General features: G+C 40.5%; 1 pseudogene; it reads right to left on the bottom strand.

Annotated features, from left to right (window-relative positions):
* Positions 1-257: 257 nt before the first annotated feature.
* Positions 258-519, bottom strand: LOC113918670 (annotated as a pseudogene).
* Between the last annotated feature and the right edge of the window lie 21,006 nt (positions 520-21,525).

Genomic DNA, 21,525 nt, shown 5'->3' on the forward strand with positions numbered 1-21,525 from the left:
GGATTTTGAGGAGAAAAAACAAGAGGCAGAGAGGCATGGAATAGAAAACAAATACAAATGGAAGCTGTTTTGCTAATTTTTCTATAAACACCATAAATTCGTACAGAGAATGCCCTGTACAAAACAACACAATAAAGGTTCAAAGATCAAGGCGTTCCCTTAGACGAGGTCGAAGACTTCAGTCTCTGGTATTTGAAAGGTAGGCTTTAGTCCTTGTTTTTGGACCGATCCCTGGGTGTGTGACACAGTCTGTACCTTTAACCAGGTTGGAACAGAAGCATGGCCACCTGGCCCAGGTGAAAGTAGATGAAGCGTTTGGTTCCGTGTGTCACGTGACTACCGCAGTTCCTCCACACGTTGCAGCGACATTTGGGGTTGTACTTCTTATCAAACTCCTGAATATGGGCCGCAGTGGTCTTCTCTATATTCCTCCAATGCCTGGGTAATACACTCCACCAAGTCCCATTGCATTTTCTCGGGCATATGGCCATTTTTGATCCCAGCTTTTCGGTGGCACATGGCTAACTTGGGGCGGGGGGCGGGTGGCCAACTGAAATAGTGTCCTGGGGGAGCAGCTGGCGATGCTCAGACTCCGCAGGTGTAGCCATCCCTACCAAAGCCCCGGCCCATCTCTGAAATGCACCAGTTTTTTGTTTGTTAGCTGTACACCTTGACCCACTAGACGTTAATATTTTTGTAAAGAGGTCACACAGAAAGAGTTCTGGCTATCCTCATTACATTTTACATCGTGTATGCATTATATACACAAAAGTACCTATGTTTCTGCACTTGTTTTTTTAGTGCATCCTCCCCTACTAGAATGTAAGCTCCGCAACAGCACAACCTTATTTTATTTACTAATGTATTCTACTGGGCCTAGAACAGTGCCCGGCACTTAGTGAATATTCATTGCTCACTATAAATAAATTAGCAAAATGATAATGTTGTTTTAAGGCAATATAGTATATTGGCTGATAGCCCAGGTTTTAAAGAAAAACCGCTCATAAGCTGAAATGGTGGCCCCCTTTTCTATCTTCCGTCTGTTGGATTTTTGTCATGGTTCTTAATTTGTGTAAGTCTCAGTTTACCTCTCTACTAAATAGGGATAACAACACCACGGTAGCTAGAACAATTAAATGGGCAAATGTTTATACGTTATTTGGCACAAAATGTATAACAATTAATATTATGACATTATTATTAAGTCGTATCATGCAAACAAGAGATTTCTCAGAAATTTAATAAAGGCATTAAGGAGTTTTATCTTCACTGTGCATGCTAAGAGCTCTTCCTTCCCCATCATCCTTATCAACCCCGATCTACATCAGACCTACAAAATTCTCCACTTCCACCAAGAGCTTGTTCCAAGCTGGTATCCATGAAGCTTTAGCATTCAGAGTCAGAGACCCTTAGGGCTGGTAGGCGTTTCAGTGATATTTAAGAAGTCACTATTCTGGAAATCTCTAACCATGCTCTGAAGCATTTAAATAGTTCAGAACTCCCTGGAGAGTTTGTAAGTGTTTTAATTTATATTACAGCTGATATCGTATTTCATTACCTGTCAGGGAACCATTTTGAACGTACAGGAAAATATCTACCCATGAGCACTTCTGTTAGGATGTTAGGCAAGCAATAGATTTCAACATTAAGGAACTCTATTATCTAGTGTCACATGAGGCCCACAAGTGGTGGTGTTGTTGCTGATCCACAGCTGGACAATATCATGAAGAGCCTGTCCACAATGCTGTTTTATCTCAAGGCTGGTTCCTTTTATGGCCTTAGGATGCTTCCAATACAAGTCTGGGCCGCATGGCATGCTATTCACATTCAGTGGGAGAGAAAGAATGGTTCCCAGAAGGATCCTAGGAAAGGGAGAAGGATTTTCCCATAAAGCCCTGAAAAACCATTTTTCTTGGCTCATTGGTCAAAATACTAAAATATATCCATTCTCAAACTGGCTGACGCCAAAATTAATCAGATTGGCTTAAAGTCTTAGATCATGTTTTATCCTTCCCTGGAGCCAAACTGAGGCAGCTTCCTCTGAATCTCATGGGCTGCATGAAGGAGGAAAGTCGACCTGAACAAAAATCCAGGATTATTAGAAAGGAAAAAAGAGGCAGGGCAGGCAGCTAAAAGTTCCCACTCTAATGAGCACACAGATATATAGTGGTCTGGTCTGGGAGCATAAATGTCAGTATGCTGGATTGTTCCTGGTTTAAAAAAAAAAAATTCAGGGTGTTTTTTTTTTTTGGTTTTTTTTTTAAGGAGACATTTTCTGGCAGTCCACATACAAAGAATCCAATATGCTTCTACCGAAATGCCGCATGTTTAGGTTTATTATGACATAAAACTTCTGTATACTTTTACTGAACAAGATATAGTTCAGGCAATAGGAATACAGGTTAAGTTAAAACTCTGAGTACAAGTGCCTATTGCTTTTCTGGGTTTCAGTTTCCCTACTTGTTAAATGAAAGATGGACTGGGTGAGTTCAGAGGTTTTTCCCAACTACTTTCTGTGTGTTTTACTCCATATCCACTGACATCACCAAGAGAATATACTTAACAATTTGCATATGTTTTTATTCATCGTTCAAGTAAGTATTGACCTCTTATTATATGGACTCTACTTGGTATAGAACCAACAAGGCTAACACAGAGTGAGGCGAGTTCTTGCCTTCCAGAACCTTCAGTGGGGAGAAAAAGCAGATAGAAGAAAAGGTTAGAAGACAGGGCAACAAACAGTAGCAAGGCAAGCTCAGAGTGGAACAGAGGAGGCTTGTCCTGGGCAGGAGGCGTGAGGCGAGGCGCAGATTAGACTCAAGCCCCACCTGGGAGAACAGGTGTGCTCTAGAAGATGGAACAAAATACAGAAGTGGGGGATAAGCACACACTGCCGGTCAGCAATGGGCTTCATATGTTTATGAAACTATGAGCAGAGAAGACGGTTCTGATGATGGACAACACTGATGATGCCGGGGTGAGCGCTGCGGGTTACTGTGACCTACCACGGGCAGTAGTAACAGTGTTTCATATCGTCTTCACAATAACTCTAAGAAAGAGGTGTCGGCATCTACATTTTCCCCTCAGCTTATCCTGCTCAAAGTTAAAAAAAAAAAAAAAGTGGAGACTCTCTGATTAGAAGACAAGTCCCTGTAACTTCAAAGAGCACACTGCCTTTACCACACCAACCCACCCTCCTCAGCACCCCCATGAGCCTGGAATCAGGAAGTCAGAAAATCAGGCTGTACCTCAGTTCATACAGGAGGGCCAATTTAGAAAACCAAAAACATTCATGGCAAGGCTACATCTTCTTTCATACAAATGAAAATAGTTTTACTGATCTCACACCAAGGGGCGCCTTCAGGTGGAGAAGGATGTATAGTTTCAAATTTTCAAATTTCACAGGATTGAGGGGCTCTGTTGAAAGTCATGCAGTCCCTGGGTTGCTGGCTGTTGTGGGAGGGATGCACCGCTTGGAGAGAACACGAAAGATTCCTCACTGCCCTCCCACCCTTCACGTCCACCATACAGCCACCTCGTCACCTACAGGGCAACACTGCCAGGGGTATTCAGTTCAACTCAACATCTATTTGGGGATCTCATGATGGTTTCTGGGGTCCAGGCAGACCGTGACACGCACCAACTCCCTCATCACAGGATCCCTGTCTATCATAGGAAGCACACAAATCTATCACAGGAAGCTCACTATCATCACAGGATACCGTGACTATCACAAAGCACACAGACACACACCAGCTCCATCATCCAGTCAGCACTGTTCAAATGGAAATGAAGTTCCTACCATGCTGCTCTCTTTCCAGACACACTCCCCAGGAAGTCATGTACCAGGACTGTTGAACTTCCTTCACCAGCCACCGTTCCGTCCCCTACAATTGTAAAAAATGCCTTTTGATCTGTGACCTGCATTTGAAAACTGACATCTGGTGGTTAGGGTGGTAATTAGGCATCATTTAAAAGTTATTTCTGCCTTGTTAACTGAGTTACTCTGTGATCAAATTATGGGATAATTTAGAGGAATTCAGGCATATTGATTGTATAATCCATAATGTGTGTAATTAATAACTACCCCCTAAAAGCTCTGTGTGAGAAATTGTAAGGATTCATATTAGACAAAAAGTCAAGGTTTGAATGGTGCTTTCTTCTCAATGCCTTTCATTAACTACACATAATAGGGAAAGCTTTCAAAGGAGATGAAATCAAGTTTCGATACCAGAATGTATTGACACCTTTGCACAACTTAGATCCCTAGCGGCCACAGACTGGTGTCACTTGGGAATCAATCTTCTTGCATTGGGTGCTTAAAGCATCATTTCTCTGGGATTGCACATCTTTGGGGGTACTCTGGCTGCTGGCCTCTTATAGTTTCACTCACCATTTGTGAGTTACAAAGGGGGCCCTACCCTGGCGGTGAGGAAGCCAACCTTTGCAGGCTGGTCGGTCTTAAGTTGCTGGGGCCAGCAACTTAATCAGCACAGGCTGTTTCTACCTGTGCCTCAGTAACACCAAAAAAATTTCTATTGGTTTTAGTAAAGGTGACAAGGGTTAGATCTCTGTATCCTGCTATTTACTGGTATACTGTGCCCCCAAGAAAGACGCACACATACACACACAGACATTATTTATTCTTAACTAAGATTCCTGCCCCAGACTCCTTTCTGTTCTCCTACTCTATGAATTGGACCGAACCTTCTGTGAGCCAGAAGGACAACTTGAGCTCTGTACTGCAGGCAAGCAATATACCTGTTCAGTGGCTCCTTTGTATTCGCCCACTTTAGTGCTGTCAGGCCTTCAAAGAACCTAGGTGCCTGCACAGGAGCCCTGAGGAGTAGACAGCTGAACTCATAAAAGAAGAGATGTGCTAATTCAAAGAGAAGAGTCTGCCTGGCCCATTTGTATATCAAAGGAAATGTGATCTTGTTTAGTATTTACATGCAGGCTGGTTGGGCACTGGCATCAATTTATCATCCTTTTTCTCCATCTACTAATGTACCACTTGGTGGGATGATGATGTTGTAGGAACTGGTGTTTGTTGAGCTTAGGACTCTGCTGAGTGCTTCACATGCACTGTTTTATTTAAACATCAAAACAACTCAGTAAGAGAAGTGCCATTGCCATCCCCAATTTACAGAGAAGAACCTGTTGAATGGAGGCTTCAGTAAGCTACCCAAAGCCCACAGCTGGGCTGTGGTGGAGCCGCCAGGTCTCTCTGTGCCTCAAGGACGCACCCAGCCTTGTGCTTCCCTAAGAATTCCATTCTCCTGGACAAAAATGAGAGTTCCTCCTCCTTAGAGGAAGAATCAGGGAGAGATAAAGAGGTCTAAAGAGAAAGGAAGACACTGACAACATGAAAAAAAAACAAGATCATAAGAAGAAAAGATGGCCATGAGACATCTTCAGTGGTGAGGGAAGCCAAAGACATCTTTGAAGTAAAGATGGCTACTGTTCAGTTGTGAATTGTTTCTCGTGCTGTGCTCTGTTCTGATATAACGCCTTGTATTAGTTTTCTAGGGCTGCCCCCATCACAAATTACCACAGATTGGGTGTTTTAAACCACAGAAATTTATTTTCTCACACTTTTGGAGGCTAGAAGTCTGAAATGAGAGTGTCAAACGGGTTGATTTCTCCTGAGGCCTATTTCCTTGGCTGGTAGACGGTCATCTTCCTCTCTGTGTCCTCACATGGTCATTTTTGCTGGGCATGCCTGTGTCCTAATCTCTTCTTATAATAACATCAGTCCTATTGGATTAAGGTCCACACCAATGATGTTGTTTAAATTTAATTACCTCTTTAAAAACCCTACCTTCAAATACAGTCACTTTCTAAGGTAATGGAGGTTAAGACTTCAATATATGAGTGTGGGGGGGAATAATTCAGCCCATAATATACACATACCCACACAACTCTTTGCCTCTAAATTTTCAGTAGAAGTTGATTAGGTAGACCATCTTGGAAAGAGAAAACTGGTAGAAAATTAAAAGCAAAATTGCCTTCCATAATTGATGAAAAAACAGAAGGGAAGACACAGGCCAAGAAATCAGATGCAGGGCAACAAATAGGAATTTAGCATAGCAGGAAACCAAAGGAAGACCTGCTAAGAAGTTTAGACCCCCTGCCCCTGCTTCCTAGAGATACAGGAACTCCCAATTACATGTGAGATGGGCCGTGAGTGTATTTGGTTTGTTTGTGAGTATTAAAGGAATGATAACTCCTGAAGGCTGGATATCTTTGGGCGGCTTAGTGATGAATGGTACAACAATTTTTCAGTTAATTACCATCAAATCCCAACCTACTTAAATCAGATGTCAAGCAACGATTTGTGATAGAAATGTAATCCAAATATTTATCTCTCGATTGTATTTATGTTTTGATTATCTCTTGATTACCAGCCCAGTTTATCATCCCTCACTTTAAAACAGAAACTAGAAAGGATGTCATGTGTAGAGGAGAGAAGAACAGTGGGCATTTCCTTGGATGCAGGCAGCACAGTAATTCAAAATCAAATGTGCAGCTGGCCAGGAGATGAATCCAAGTGACTCACAAAAGCACTTTGGCTCAATCCTGGGTAGTGGAATTTTAAGACAGAAATAACATTATTAAATCTCATAGCAGTTCACAACCAACATTTTCAATTAAAAATCACTGGGTCCTCCCAACCTTAAATAAGGCTATAAGGTTATTAGATAAGTTTAGCTAATAAATGGCACTCCTTCATACTTATGAAAGTATCCTAAGTGATTTTGAAGGGACATATCTGCTGACAGTGCAGAGGGAGAAATCAACCCTCTCGTTCTATTTCTGGGTGGAATGGCTTGCTAGTGGGGCTAACAGTACCGCTGTGCCAGCATGGGGCCATCTGCCAGCTGGTCAGTACAGCTGGGGAGCATACACACCCTGAGTCCTGTATCACAAGTCTCAGCTGGTCACTGACAAGGCAGCCATGCCAAAGGCATATCTGGCAATTTGGTTACACTAAAATTTGATTGTGTGTGTGTGTGTGTGTGTGTGTGTGTGTGTGTGTGTGTGTGAATCTATGTAGGTTTGATGATACAAACCAATAGAGTTTTTTGGCAATTGTTTTTCAGGCTGACAGTAAGCAACACAAATGCTCATATTAAGTTTCTCATCTTTTTGGAATCATGTGGAGAGCAAATAAGGAAAATGAAGGACAGCCAGAAAAAGAAGAAAGATAAATGAGATATTTTATAATACATTAAGGTGTGAGGAGTGGCACTGCACTTATACTAAAATACACATGTGCACGTATGCGTGCATGCATACACAAACACATATACACACATTGGGGCTACTGGGAGTGAAGAGAAGAGATTTAAACTCCAGTTCACCCAATGCAAATCAAGGCATTCTATCTTTATTGTTTGCTCCCAAAAGTTACAATCTGGGCAGTATGACAAGAATTATGCAGACATAAAAATAGGAAGCTAAAATAAGGGAATAGAATTAGTGCCTGAAAACCTTAAAAAAAACAAAATATTCATATCTTAAGGGGAATATGCAGGACGTGTTAGGGAAATACTGGAAAACACAAAATAGCAATTTTTTAAAAACCCAGATCCATGGGGTGCCTGGGTGGCTCAGTCAGTTGGGTGTCCAACTCTTGGTTTCAGCTCAGGTCATGATCTCATGGGTCGGGGATCGAGCCCTGCATTGGACTCTGCACTCAGCGGGGAGTCTACATGAAGATTCTCTCCCTCTACCTCACCCCCACTCACACATGCTCTCTCTCTCTCATAAATAAAATCTTGAAAAAAAAAACCCATATCCATAATAACAAAAGGGGAGGTTATGTAGCTAAGTGATATATTTCTATGAACAAAAAAAATTCCAAAGATGGTAATCTTGACATGGATATCATCTTATGGGGGAGGAAAAATAATTTTTCCTCTACCCTCTACCCTTCTAGATTCTTGGCTGAGACACCTCTGTAATAAGAAGGCAGATTAACAGAAGAAAACCAAACAAGTTTAATAACAACTATGTCTCCTATATGCATGAGAGATACCCAGGAAAACTGAGTAACTCGTTGAAATGGCCCAGGCCATCACCTTAAATAATGTCTCCAGGTGAAGACAAAAGAAGATATTGGCGGGTTAGGAAGACATTTATGGGAGGTTACCAGGTCACAGAAAACAAGGATGTGGTTGTTATGCAAATTCCTCAGTGCCTTCCCCTTTGATAAGAGTTTCTACAGACTTGGTCAACCCCCTCTTCCTGATACAGAGGGAGATACCCTTAGAAATGGAGATTTCCCTTATACATGTAAGTGTCTCTTACAAAGGGGTAACTTCCACTGTGTCTGTTGTTTCTTAAAAACTAAACAGCCTCAGGGCACCAGGGTGGCTCAGTCGGTTAAGCGTCTGACTTCAGCTCAGATCATGATCCCAGGGTGCTGGGATCAAGACCTGCATCAGGCTCCCTGCTGAGCAGGGAGCCTGCTTCTCCCTCTCCCCTTCTCCCTGCTTCTGTGCACTCTCTCTCTCTCTGTCAGATAAATAAAATGTTTTTAAAAAATAAAATAAATAAACAGCCTAAAATAATCCTTATGCCTAAGAGGCATATTTTGAGGTGGTATATTCTTCTCCCCCTCAATCCATAATAATTATGATTCTTCTAGTAGTAAGGAATAAATACTAACTTGGGCTAGATTCAGAGACACCTATGAAAGAGGGAGGGAGGAAGGGAAGGAGGGAGGAGAAAAGAGAGAGAGAGAGAGAAGGACAATAGAAGGATTCTGTGCTGTTCCAGGGGCTTCTTTGGCAATTTCCAATAGTGCATTGATTTTTAACCTTGATTACCTAATAGAATCACATGGGTGAAAGGGTTCAGAACAAGTTTCCCCAGAATGTGTTACTTTGGCATGTGGACTATTTTGAGGCAATCAAGATCCAGCAGATTCAAGAAAACCTTTTAACTCTCCCTTAAACTACCTAAAAGAATTTAGAGAGGGGACCTGGCCCAGAAAGAGATCTATTACCAATAGATAACTTTTCTTTTTTAAAACTGAATGACCTATCTGTATGGCAGAACAAAAATCTAATTACCATACATCTGCTCTTCTCATGGCCCCTATGAGTCACCCACCTCCCCACTGAAGTCCCAGGCCGCTATCCCATTCCTTAGCTCAAGATGGCATATAAGCCTCAACTGCCCAGTTTATCCTTGAGTCTCATTTTCTTTGTGGAGGATTAAATTTGTTTTTCTCTTATTGATCTGTCCTATGTTAATTTGATTATTAGACTAGCCAAAGAATTAAGAAGGGTAGAATAAAAAGTTTTCATGGGAGGAGTTAAGATGGCAGAGGAGTAGGGGGACCCTAAGCTTGCCTTGTCCCTTGAACACAGTTAAATAGTTATCAAATCATTCTGAACACCTCAAGAATCAACCGGAGGTCTGAGAGAACAAAAAGTGCAAGTCTACAAGTAGAAAAGTGACCACCTTTTGGAAGATTCTTTAAACAAGCAGACCAGGGGGTGCCTGGGTAGCTCAGTCATTAAAGCGTCTGCCTTCAGCTCAGGTGGTAATCCCAGGGTCCTGGGATCAAGCCCCACATCGGGCTCCCTGCTCGGCAGGAGGCCTGCTTCTCCCTCTCCCATTCCCCCTGCTTGTGTTCCCTCTCTCGCTGTGTCTCTGTCAAATAAAATAAACTAAATAAACGAAAGAAATAAACAAGCAGACCAAAACACACCCAAGATCTAGGGGGGTTTGGGGGGTTTTGTTTTATTGGTTTTTTTTTCTCTTCTAGACAAAATGATGAGATATAGAAATTCACCCCAAAAGAAAGAATAGGAAGTAGGACTCATGGCCAGGGATTTAATCAATACAGATATAAGTAAGATGTTTGAACTAGATTTTAAAACAATGAGTATAAGGATACTAGCTGGGCTTGAAAAAAGCACAGAAGACATTAGAGAATGTCTTACTACAGAGATAAAAGAAATGAAATCTAGTCAGGCCAAAATTTAAAATTCTAGAACCAAGATAAATCAATGAATAATAAACACAAAGAAACTCATTGATAATAATACAATAATAGTAGGGGACTTTAACACCCACTTACAATAATGGGCAGATCAGCTAAGCAGGAAATCAACAAGGAAACAATGGCTTTGAAATATCCTGGACTGAATGGACTTAACAGATATATTCAGAACATTTCATCCTAAAGCAGCAGAATACACATTTTTTTCGAGTGCACATTGAACATTCTCCAGAATAGATCACATACTGGGTCACAAACCAGCCCTCAACAAGTACAAAAAGATCAAGATCATACCAAGCATATTTTCAGACCACAACGTTATGAAACTTGAAGTCAACCACAAGAAAAAAATTTGGAAGACCTCAAATACAGAGGTTGAAGAACATCCTACTAAAGAATGAATGGGTTAACCAGTAAATTAAAGATTAAATAAAAAAATATATGGAAGCAAATGAAAATGAAAACACAACAGTCCAAACCTGCAGCAAAGGAAGTCCTAAGAGGGGGGTATATTGCAATACAAACCTACAAGAAGCAAAAAAAGTCTCAAATATTCAACCCAACCTTACACCTAATGGAGCTAGAAAAGGAACAGCAAATAAAGCCTAAAACCAGCAGAAGGGAAATAATAAAGATTAGAGCAGAAATAAATGATATAGAAACAAACAAACCAAAAAACCCATCAAAACAGATCAATGAAACTAAGAGCAAGTTCTTTGAAAGAATGAATAAAATAGATAAACCCCTAGCCAGACTTATCAGAAAGAAAAGAGAAAAGACCCAAAAGACCCAAATAGATAAAATCACAAATGAAAGAAGAGGAGCGATCACAACCAACACAAAGAAATACAAACAATTATAAGGGAATACTATGAAAAATTATATGCCAACAGACTGGGCAATTTGGAAGAAATAGACAAATTCCTAGAAACTTACAAATTACCAAAACTAAAACAGGGATAGAAAATTTGAACAGACCCATAACCAGCAAAGAAATTGAATAGGTAATCAAAAATCTCCCAAGAAACAAAAGTCCTGGCCCAGATGGCTTCCCAGGGGAATTCTACCAGACATTTAAGGAAGAGTTAATACGTATTCTTCTCAAACTGTTCCAAAAAATGGAAATGACATACGATGTCAATAAAACAAAGGATAAGAACCATGTGATCCTGTCAATAGATGCAGAAAAAGCACTTGACAAAATACAGCATCCTTTCTCAATAAAAACCCTCAACAAAGTAGGCCCAGATGGAACATACCTCAACATCATAAAGGCCATATACAAAAGACCCACAGCTGATATCCTCAATGGGGAAAAACTGAAAGCCTTTCCCCTATGGTCAGAAACAAAACAAAGATGTCCACTCTCATCATTCATATTTAACATAGTACTGGAAATCTTAGTCTCAGCAATCAGACAACAAAAAGAAATAAAAGGCATCCAAATCGGCAAGGAAGATGTCAAACTTTCACTATTTGCAGATGACATGATACTCTTCGTAGAAAACCCAAAAGACTCACCAAAAAATTGCTAGAACTAACACATGAATTCAGCAAAGCCACAGGATATAAAATCAACTTACAGAAATCTGTTGCATTTCTATACACCAATAATGAAGCAGCAGAAAAAGAAGTCAAGGAATCAATCCCATTTGCAATTGCACCAAAACAATAAGATACCTAGGAATAAACCTAACTAAAGAGGTAAAAGATCTGTACTCTGAAAACTATAGAACACAAATGAAAGAAATTGAAGAGGAACAAAGAAATGGAAAAGCATTCCACGATCATGGATTGGAAGAACAAATATTGTTAAAAAGCAATCTACACATTTAATGCAATCCCTGTCAAAATACCACCAGCATTTTTCACAGAGCTAGAACAAACAACTCTAAAATTTGTATGGAACCACAAAAGACCCCAAATACCCAAAGCAATTCTGAAAAAGAAAAACAAAACTGGAAGTATCACAATTCTGGATTTCAAGCTATATTACAAAGCTGTAGTCATCAAGACAGTATGGTACTGGCACAAAAAACAGACACACAGATCAATGGAACAGAATAAAAAAACCCAGAAATGGACCCACAGGTATATGGTCAACTAATCTTTCACAAAGCAGGAAAGAATATCCAATGGATAAAAAGCCTCTTGGACAAATGGTGGATAGAAAACTGGACAGCAACATGCAGAAGAATGAAACTGGACCATTTTCTTACACCACACACAAAAATAGACTCAAAATAGATGAAAGACCTAAATGTGACAAAGGAAACCATCAAAATCCTAGAGAAGAACACAGTCAGCAACCTCTTTGATCTCAACTACAGCAACTTCTTACTAGACACATCGCTGGAGGCAAGGGAAACAAAAGCAAAAATGAACAATGGGACTTCATCAAGATAGAAATCTTCTGCACGGTGAAGGAAACAATCAACAAAACTAAAAGGCAGCTTACAAAATGGGAGAATATATTTACAAATGACATATCTGATAAAGGGTTAGTATCCAAAATCTATAGAGAACTTATCAAACTCAACACCCAAAAAACAAAAAATCCTATTAAAAAATGGGCAGAAGACATGAATAGACACTTTCCCAAGGAAGACACCTAGATGGCAGACACATGAAAAGATGCTCAATGTCACTCATTATCAGGGAAATACAAATCAAAACCATAGTGAAATACCACCTCACACCTGTCAGAATGGCTAAAATTAACAACACAAGAAACAACAGCTGTTGGTGAGGCTGTAGAGAAAGGGGAACTCTCTTGCACTTTTGGTGGGAATGAAAACTGATGAACAGTATGGAGGTTCCTCAAAAAACTAACAATAGAGCTATGCTATGATCCAGCAATTGAACTACTAGGTATTTACACAAAGGATACAAAAATACAAATTCAAATGGGTACATGCACATAGCAGCATTATCAACAATAGCCAAACTATGGAGAGAGACCAAATGTCCATCAACTAATGAATGGATGAAGAAGAGGTGGTGTATATATATATATATATATATGCAATAGAATATTACTCAGCCATCAAAATAATGAAATCTTGCCATTTGCAATAAGGTGGATGGAGCTAGAATGTATTACGCTAAGCAAAATAAGTAATTCAGAGAAAGACAAATACCATATGATTTCACTCATATGTGGAATTTAAGAAACAAAACAGATGAACATATGGGAAGGGGGAAAAAGGGAGAGAGGGAAACAAACCATAAGAGACGCTTATTTATTTTTTTTATGTTATGTTAGTCACCATACAATACATCATTAGTTTTTGATGTAGTGTTCCATGATTCACTGTTTTCATGTAACACCCAGTGCTCCATGCAGTACGTGCCCTCCTTAATACCCATCACCAGGCTAACCCATTCCCCCACCCCCTCCCCTCTAAAACCCTCAGTTTGTTTCTCAGAGTCCATAGTCTCTCATGGTTCGTCTCCCCCTCTGATTTCCCCCCTTCACTTTTCCCTTCCTTCTCCTAATGTCCTCCATGCTGTTCCTTATGTTCCACAAATAAGTGAAACCATATGATAATTGACTTTCTCTACTTAACTTATTTCACTTAGCATAATCTCCTCCAGTTCCATCCATGTTGATGTAAATGTTGGGTATTCATCCTTTCTGATGGCTGAGTAATATTCCATTGTGTATATGGACCACATCTTCTTTATCCATTTGTCTGTTGAAGGGCATCTCGGCTCCTTCCAGTTTAGCTATTATGGACATTGCTGCTATGAACATTGGGGTGCATGTGACCCTTATTTTCACTACATCTGTATCTTTGGGGTAAATACCCAGTAGTGTAGTTGCTGGGTCACAGGGTAGCTCTATTTTTAACTTTTTGAGGAACCTCCACACTGTTTTCCAAAGTGGCTGAACCAATTTGCATTCCCACCAACAGTGTAAGAGGGTTCCCCTTTTTCCACAATCTCCCCAACATTTGTTGTTTCTTGCCTTGTCAATTTTTGCCATTCTAACTGGTGTAAGTGGTATCTCAATGTGGTTTTGGTTTGAATTTCCCTGATGGTTAATGATGATGAACATTTTTTCATGTGTCTGTTAGCCATTTGTATGTCTTCTTTGAAGAAGTGTCTGTTCATGTCTTCTGCCCATTTCTTGACTTGATTATTTGTTTTTTGGGTGTTGAGTTTGAGAAGTTCTTTATAGATCTTGGATACCAGCCCTTTATCTGTAGTGTCATTTGCAAATATCTTCTCCTGTTCTGTGGGTTGCCTCTTTGTTTTGTTGACTGTTTCCTTTGCTGTGCAGAGGCTTTTTATCTCGATGAAGTCTCAAAAGTTCATTTTCACTTTTGTTTTCCTTGCCTTTGGAGACGTATCTTGAAAGAAGTTGCTGTGGCCAATGTCAAAGAGGTTGTTGACTGTGTTCTCCTCTAGGATTTTGATGGATTCCTGTCTCACATTGAGGTCTTTCATCCATTTAGATTTTATCTTTGTGTATGGTGTAAGCAAATGGTCGTTTCATTCTTCTGTATAGAGCTGTCCAATTTTTCCAGCACCCTTTATTGAAGAGACTGTCTTTTTTCCAATGGATATTTTTTCCTGCTTTGTCAAAGGTTAGTTGACCATAGAGTTGAGGGTCCACATCTGGGCTCTTTATTCTGTCCCATTGATTTATGCATCTGTTTTTCTGCCATGCTGTCCTGGTGAACACAGCTTTGTAGTATAACTTGAAATCAGGCAACATGATGCCCCCAGCTTTGTTTTTCTTTTTCAACATTTCCTTGGCGATTTGGGGTCTTTTCTGGTTCCATACAAGTTTTATGATTCTTTGTTCCAGCACTTTGAAAAATGCCATTGGTATTTTGATCAGGATGGCGTTGAAAGTATAGATTGCTCTGGGCAGCATAGACATTTTAACAATGTTCATTCTTTGATCCATGAGCATTGAATGTTTTTCCATCTTTTTGTGTCTTCTTCAATTTCTTTTGTAAGTGTTCTGTAGTTTCTAGAGTATAGATCCTTCACCTCTTTGGTTAGGTTTATTCCAAGGTATCTTATGGTTTTTGGTGCTACTGTAAGTGGAACCAATTCCCTAATTTCTCTTTCTACATTACATTGTTAATGTGTAGGAAAGCAACTGATTTCTCTGTATTGATTTTGTATCCTGCCACATTACTGAATTGCTATATGAGTTCTAGTAATTTAGGGGTGGAGTCTTTTGGGTTTTCCACATAAAGTATCATGTCATCTGCGAAAAGAGAGAGTTTGGCTTCTTCTTTGACAATTTGAATACCTTTTATTTCTTTTTGTTGTCTGCTTTTTGTTGTCTGTTGCTAGGACTTCTAGTACTATGTTAAACAACAGTGGCGAGAGTGGGCATCCCTGTCGTGTTCCTAATCTTAAGGGAAAGGCTTTCAGCTTTTCCCCATTGAGAATGATAGTCACTGTGGGCTTTTCATAGATGGTTTTTATGAAACTGAGGAATATTCCCTCTATCCCTAAACTCTGAAGAGTTTTAATCACGAAAGGATGCCGTATTTTGTCAAATGCTTTTTCTGCATCAATTGAGATGACCATATGGTTCTTCTCCCTCCTCTTATTAATGTGTTCTATCACATTGATTTGTGAATGTTGAACCACCCTTGCAGCCCAGGGATAAATACAACCGGGTCATGATGGATAATCCTTTTAACGTAGTGTTGGATCCTATTAGCTAGGATCTTGTTGAGAATTTTGGCATCCATATTCATCAGAGCTATTGGTCTGAAATTCTCCTTTTTGATGGGGTCTTTCCCTGGCTTTGGGATCAAGGTAATGCTGGCCTCATAGAATGAGTCTGGAAGTTTTCCTTCTGTTTCTATTTTTTGAAACAGCTTCAGGAGAATAAGTATTATTTCTTCTTTGAATGTTTGGTAGAATTCCCCTGGGAATCCATCAGGCCCTGGACTCTTGTTTTTTGGGAGGTTTTTGATCACTGCTTCAATCTCATTACTGGTTATTGGTCTATTCAGGTTGTCAATTTCTTCCTGTTTCAGTCTTGGTAGTTTACAGTTTTCAGGAAGGTATCCATTTCTTCCAGGTTGCCTAATTTATTGGCATATAGTTATTGATAATAATTTCTGATAATTGTTTCTATTTCCTTGCTGTTAGTCATGATCTCTCCCCTTTCATTCATAATTTTATTAATTTGGGTCCTTTCTCTTTTCTTTTGGTAAGTCTGGCCAGCGGTTTATCAATCTTATTAATTCTTTCAAAGAACCAGCTTCTAGTTATGTTGAACTGCTCTACTGTATTTCTGGTTTCCAATTCATTGATCTCTGCTCTAATCTTAATTATTTCTCTTCTCATGCGTGGCTTAGGCTTCATTTGTTGATTTTTCTCCAGTTCTTTAAGGTGTAAAGTTAGTTGGTGAATTTGGGATTTTTCTATTTTTTTGAGTGAGGCTTGGATGGCTATGTATTTCCCCCTTAAGACCGCCTTTGCAGTATCCCATAGGTTTTGGACCAATGTATTTTCGTTCTCATTGGTTTCCATGAATTGTTTAAGTTCTTTTTTGCTTTCCTGGTTGACCCAAACATTCTTAAGCAGGATGGTCTTTAGCTTCTGAGTGTTTGAATTTCTTCCAAGTGTTTCTTGTTATTGAGTTCCAGTTTCAAAGCACTGTGGTCTGAGAATATGCAGGGAATAATCTCAATCTTTTGGTATTGACTGAGACCTGATTTGTGACCCAATATATGGAAGAAACTCTTAAAGGTAGAGAACAAACAGGGTTGATGGAGGGAGATGGGTGGGGGATGGGCTAGATGGATGATGGGTATTAAGGAGAGCACTTACTGTGATGAGTACTGAGTATTGTATGTAAGTGATGAGTTACTGAATTCTACTCCTAAAACCAATATTGCACTGTATGTTAGCTAACTAAAATTTAAATAAAAATTAAAAAAAGAAAAGTTTGCCTCCCCAACATGGGTAAATTTGAAACCCAAGCAATGCAAAGACTCTACTCAAACAAATTACATTAGAATCCCTGGGGATGGAGCCCATGAATAAGTATACTTAAAAAGCTCCCCAGGGGTGCCGGGGTGGCTCAGTTGGTTAAGTGTCTGCTTTCAGCTTGGGTCATGATTCTGGGGTCCTGGGATAGAGCCCCACATTGGCCTCCCTGCTCAGCAGGGAGCCTGCTTCTCCTTCTCCCTCTACTGCTCTCCCTGCTTGTGCTCACTCCCACGCTCTCTCTCTCTGTGTCAAATACATAAATGAAATCTTTAAAAAAAAAAAAAAAAGCTCTCTAGCAGAACTCAATGTATAGCCAGGATTGAGAACTATTCTTTTGGAATGTTGGCATTAACATCACTCAATCTGAATGACTCTCAGGTCCATTGTTTTTAGTTTAAATTTGTAAAATTTCCAGAAGAGAGAATATAAATGACCCGGTTTACATTCAGAGGATACTACTGAAAAAAAATTAGCTATTGCCAAGAAAGCAAAGTCATATTGGGGATAGCAGCTGGGACCCCATGCCTATGGATCGGAGCATGTTGAACTGGGAGCTGGGCAGCCACTCAGAATGTGTCCATTATACCGCCCATGAGTGTGATGGGAAGCTTCATGCTTAACTAATTCTCCCTTCTTCCCTGAGAACATACAGATAAAATGGCAGCACAGAGTCCAGACTCCAGCAGGGCAGCCTGGATGAGTCCAGGATGTTTCATGCACCCTACCCAGTGCATTTATTCATTCAAACACCAACATCACCCAACAAGAGTTCTGCATTAATGAATATATAAGAATGGCTTGTTATTATTGCAACAAAGCCAAGTCTCTGCTTCTGTTTACTTTATAAATGTATGTGAAACAGGAGTTTAAACAATAAAAGAAAAGCTTCTCTTAACGAGATAAGGATTTCCCAAACTTACCTACACTTAACAGACCCTCTTTTTTCTTAATAAGTAACACAAAGATGAACTTCATTCTGCATTTAATCCTAACACGAACTTGGAATTAAGGAAGTTCGAACGAACTTCTTTTAATGTAATAAACAGCTATGCCAGCTATGACACAGATATAAAAGGAAAGCACATTAGTGGAATAATGTGTGGAATAACCTATTAGTCAAAAACATTATAGGTACTTCCAAACACAAGCTTATGGAAAATTCCTAGAAGTATCCAGCACCAGGGAAAATTGGAAATCAGGGTGCTGCTTTCCAGATAGCCACTGTTTTTAATGGGTGACCAAAACTCAAAGAGATCATTAAGCATCTCAAGATAGAATGTGATGGAGAGGCAGAATAAGTTGGGTACGTGAGTCACAACAGCCCACAGCAAGTTTGCATCAGGATCCCAGCCCTGCCCCTGGAGGCTCCACCCAGTAGCCGTGGGATGAGCTGCTCAGTCTCCTTCACAACACCCTTGAATCCCAAACACACGAGAGTCTAGGTGTCATGAAGGAACAACTATACATTCATACCGCTTACAATGTGGTTGGGGAGAGGAGATAAAATAATGGAGACCTAAAGTGCCAGACAAAATATATAATGATTGTCCCACACCAATGCAGAGTTATCTTAGTTTGGGCTCCTCCAGAAGCTGAATTTGAGAAAAGGTATTCAAGCCCAAGTACTTTGAGAGGTGCAGAAAAACAGCAGTATGGGATGGTAACTGAGATGGGGATGAGAAGGCAGACAATAAAGGACATGCCCACAAGCAAGTTTTCCCTACCAGCAGTTGGGGCTCAACCCCAATCTGGGAACCTGTGAAGGACACCCGTTAGGATTATGCCACCCACAGTGAGGGAGGGGGGCATTTATACAGCAACTCTCATCAGTCATCAGTTGAGGTTTGCCGTGGGGGAAACCGGTGTTAATACCTGGGAATTCAGGCCCGCTGGGCATGTGGGCACACTGGCTGCAGCAGTCAGGAAAAGTCCTCAGCAAGTGAGACGTGTTCTGGGAATTTAATGCAGTTCACCTATGATGACATGATAACACTTGAAAGGATAGCGTGGGCACTGACAGCCACTGCTACAAAGTGGAGTGGCATGGCATGCCTGGGTGGCTTAGTCAGTTGAGCATCCCACTCTTGATTTTGGCTCAGGTCATGATCTCGGGGTCATGAGATTGAGCCCTGCTTCCTTCTGGGCTCTGCACTCAGCAAGGAGTCTGCTTGAGATTCTCTCTCTCCCTCTCCCTCTGCCCCTCCCCACTGCTCTCTCTCTCTCCAAAATAATAAATAAATAAATCTTTAAAAAAAAATGTGGAGTGGCAAATTAGGCACCACAGATAGTGCACTAAATGTGACCCAAGGATACCAATGTTTGAGGCCAAGATCAATAATACCTACTCCTGGGCGCCTGGGTGGCTCAGTTGGTCAAGCGACTGCCTTCGGCTCGGGTCGTGATCCTGGAGTCCTGGGATCGAGTCCCAGGATCGAGTCCCGCATTGGACTCCCTGCTCGGCAGGGAGTCTGCTTCTCCCTCTGACCCAACCCCCTCTTATGCTCTCTCTCTCTCATTCTCTCTCTCAAATAAATAAATAAAATCTTAAAAAAATAATAATGATACCTACTCCTGGGGGTGTTGTGAGAAACAGACGCAAATAGATGAACACTCTATCAGACAAAGCATAATTTGCATGGTAGCTAAAATCATCAACTGACAATTTTCAGAACTGAAGTACTATACCCAATACTGGAAAAGGACATAGCCTTTGGAGTCACAGTCTTAGGTTCAAGTCCCAGATCTACAACTTCCTGACTATAGGACCTTGGTTCAATGACTTTAAAATCTCTTTATTTATCAAATGGGACCAATTAAGAACACCTAACTCATAATGTTGCTGTGGAATTAAAGGCCCTTAAGCGTGTAAACCATCTAAGACAATGCCCAACAAATGGTACAAATCCAAATGTTATCGATCATTATCATCATCTTCCATATCACCATTAAATAGAAATCTATATTAGGTCAGACTGCCATAAACAAAAACCTTAAACTGGGTAGGAAATATATTTTCCCACAGATCTGGAGACTGGGAAATTCAAGAGCTGGGTGCTGGGCAATTCAGTTTCTGGTGAGAGCTGTCTTCCTGGCTTACAGATGGCTGCCTTCTTGCTGTGTCCTCACATGGCAGAGATAGAGGGAGATCTCTCTCTCTCTCTTCCCCTTCCTATAAGGCCACTAATCCTATCATGAGGCACCACGATTACGACCTATTCTAACCCTAATTGTGTCACAAAGGCCCCACCTCTAAATACTATCACCTTGGGGATTAGTGCATTAACATATGAATAGGAGGGGGAATACAAACATTCATAATAAAATGTCTGAATGTCTACATAAAGTGAACACTAATACGGTAAATTCTGTAACAGTTATTCTCCATTGATGCATATTAAAAGATAGTGTACAATGACAATAAATGGATGGTTAGAATAACAGAAAGAGAGAAGATTAGAAGGCAATGAGTGGAGATCATGGAGTGATTAAAAAATCTTTTTTCATTTTATGTTACTCCGTTTCCAGGTCACCTAAAAGCAAATGTTCAGTGTTTTCTCCTTGTACACGGTATTGTCTGTGTCGCTTGCTAGTGGACAGCTAAATTACACTAGCAAACAAATGCAACCAGGAGAGTACAGTGTGTGCGAAACTGAAACCAATTCCTATTATGGCAAACCACTTTTTTTTAATGTTTGCTTCTCCGCTCTAGTAAATAGGACATAGAGAACATAATTGAATATTTGATGATTGAAAATCTTTCAGTGTCTGTGGGTTCTCATCAGTTCTCATCACACAGCCTGTAGGTGTACTTGTGGGATAGCAACAGATTGGACAGAATCGTTAATGGCCTTAAGATACTCCCAGAGGCTTTGTTTTGTCTTTGCCCTTTAAAAAAAATAAATACTTGGTATCAGTTTGGTAAAGATTTTGTGAATTTTTTCTATCTGATTGAGTTTAGGGGGATTTTGTTTACTGCTCTCTGAATGAAATGAGCTCTCCCTTTCTCTGCACACAGAGCGGGAAAGGATGAGAGGCTCTCTCATCATCTCCCTGAGCATCTGGGGACTAGATACGTTCTAGACCTGGAGAGGGGATTAGTGTGCCCAGCCTCTTGTCCAGCTATGGAGCCTGTAGGCATTCATCTAGGGGAATCTCCTCCTAGATATGTTCTGAGTCCTTCAGTGAAGACTTGTTCATATGATCCATGCCCACCCCACTCCAACGGGCTCTGCTCTGGCCTCTCTTCCTTTTCCCAATTTTGCCCTTACATAAGGGCCTCTCCTAAAGCAATGAGACATCCCAGGATGCAGTTCCTCATGACCTATCCTGTACAATCTCCTACCAGCTATATTCCAGAGTTCTGGAAGTTGTAGTCTGCAGATGGACCTCTTAATGGATATCAGAAAGGAGGAGTCTTGGGGGAAGTGTGGGAGATTTGGGAGACAGGTCACAGACATTTCTTGTTCAGAAGATGATTCCTATGCAAATGAAAACACCTACCTGATTCGTGGACTGGGGAGGACTCTGAGTCC

This window comes from Zalophus californianus, chromosome 1 (assembly GCF_009762305.2).
Source record: "Zalophus californianus isolate mZalCal1 chromosome 1, mZalCal1.pri.v2, whole genome shotgun sequence".
NCBI lineage: Eukaryota > Metazoa > Chordata > Mammalia > Carnivora > Otariidae > Zalophus > Zalophus californianus.